Raw genomic sequence first — 2,302 nt, 5'->3', positions numbered from 1 at the left:
TTGTGCTTTTAATTTAACCTAAGTACGCCCCCAAAGTTTTGCTTCAGTGTTGTGAACTCTCTTGTAACACATTTAAAGACTATAGTGAACCCCGACAACAGGGCTGGATTAGGCCGGATCCCAGTGACTCCCTCTTTAGAGCACATTAGTGCTGCTGTTTGATCAGAATGTTGGGAGGAGGTCCAACATTGGGCCTGGAGAAGGGAGGAGGGCTGGGTAACTCGCCTGTCCCCCTTGGGCCCGTCCTCGCCCTGGGCCTCAGCCTCCGACTCAGCCTCTCTCCAGCCAACAACCGAGAGAGACACATGCCTGTTACTTAGCCACCCAGCCTGGCATTTCATTGTAGCAGCCGGGCTGGCCAGAACCCATCCTGAGGTGTGGGTACGAACTGGGACTCCCCTTCAAAGAAGGTCTTTTGTCCTGGTGAGGACCAGCCCCTTTGACTGAAGCCCGCCCCAGAGCGGCAGTGTTTGCTCGCCCATCTTAAGAGAAAAGGACGCACTGGGCCGGGAGGAGGGCAGTGTGGAGACGTGTCCTGAGCCTGAGTCCTGCTCCCGTATCTCTAGGGAGGACAGAGGAACCAGGCCTGGGGCGTCTGGACCAGCGTTGCCTCAACTTTGGGGGGTTAGGCAGGCACGCAGGGAGAGCTCCTCCTGCACCCCTCTCCGGGCTTAGGAAAGAAAAACAAAGCCGAGAGTCAGCTGGGAGAGCAGCCAGTGGGGCAGGTGGCAGCTGCCCGGAACCTGGCTTCCTTTTCTCTGGCCCATGTGGCCTGTGTGTCACTCAGCACCTTCTCAGTAACTAGTGGAGAGAGGGGAGGGGTGCTGTGCGACTTCTCCCTGTCCCCACGGGAAGGGAATGAGAGGTGGGGAACCTTCCCTAAGCCCACGAGCATGAAGCATCTGAGCCTCCCGTGAGGGTCCTCAACCCTGGACAGCATCAGCACCACCCGAGGCCTTGTTCTAACACAGACTGAGGGCCCCACTCCCAGAGAGTCTGGTCCAGTATGTAGGGTGTGGGGCCCAGGAATTTGCATTCTCACAAGTGATGCTGATGCTGGTCCTTAGACCTCACACGGAAACTCACCAGAAACTGAAGTCCTGAAAGGCCAGAGGCTGCTGCTTCGGCTCCTCCAGCTCCTCATTTCCGGCCCCCAGTCAGGCTAGGAAAACCCCAGCTTCCCTTTTGGTGAAACGGAGTAAGCAAGCCAAGGGCCCTTCCTGCTTCGCTTCCACCTTCTGTTATACAATGAAAACTTGGGGCAGGTGCCCTTTTCCCCCCTGGAAGCCCCCCCCCCCCCTTGGATAGAGCCGCACTAATCTTCTAACACTGACCACTGGCCGCTACCTCAGACCTGCCGATTCAGTCTCCTGGGCCCGGAGCCAGGATGGGGAGGGGAGGGGAATCTGCCCTGCTCACGTCCACTGTGGCCCCCCCTGCAGGCCTCTCAGCTTCGGGGTTTGTGCCATGACCCTCTGACAGTCACCTGGGAACGACTAACGTGCAGATTCCTGGGCCATGCACCCTGGACCTGACTAATGCCGGGAGTGGGCCCAGGCACCTGCCTTTAACAATGATCCCAGCTTGACTGTGACGCACAGGAGTGTGAAAACCCCGGCCTCCGCACGCAGGCGGAGGGGAAGCACGTGTGCTGGACACCTGGCTCCCTCCTTTCCTGTTCCCCACCAGGCTGTCCTTGCCTCATTTTGCCAGAGAGCTGAGTTTCAAAGGTCAGGTCGTTTCTCTCACCCCAAGCAATGGGGGAGGGGGGCGGTTTGGGGGGGCAATTGGGGGGCATGGGGGGCAAGCTGAGCCAAACTAAAATTCAGCCTGTGAACAGTTCCAACAATGACCCCTCCTGCAGGTGGGCAGCTCTGTGCCAGTAGCCCTGCTGTCCGTGGTTCTCAGCCCTGGCTGCACATTAGCATCACCTGTGCTTGGGGGAAGGCGAAGGGAGATAGAAAAATACCCAGGGATTCTGATTCAACTCGCCTGAGCTGGGGCCTGGGCGTAGTCGTTGTTAAACTCCCCAGATGATTCTCACGTGCAGCCAGTGTTGAGAACCCTTGCTAAGGGTAACTACAGAGTATTTCACGCGGGGTACATTTTCTTCACGGATCAGCTGTCTGTTTCCATCCTGGGGCCATGGACAATTTGGAAAGGGTTTCCGTGTGTGTGTGTGTGTGTGTGTGTGTGTGTGTATGTGTGTGTTTAAAATGCGTTTTCACACAGCCTCCCAGAACTGGACTTGGAAACATGAATGTCACTAAGGACTCCTCCCTCTTCCATCTTTACCCGCCAC

The sequence above is a fragment of the Myotis daubentonii genome, chromosome 8, assembly GCF_963259705.1.
Source record: "Myotis daubentonii chromosome 8, mMyoDau2.1, whole genome shotgun sequence".
Lineage (NCBI taxonomy): Eukaryota > Metazoa > Chordata > Mammalia > Chiroptera > Vespertilionidae > Myotis > Myotis daubentonii.
The sequence above is the reverse complement of the archived record's forward strand: the minus strand, read 5'-3'. Positions refer to the sequence as shown.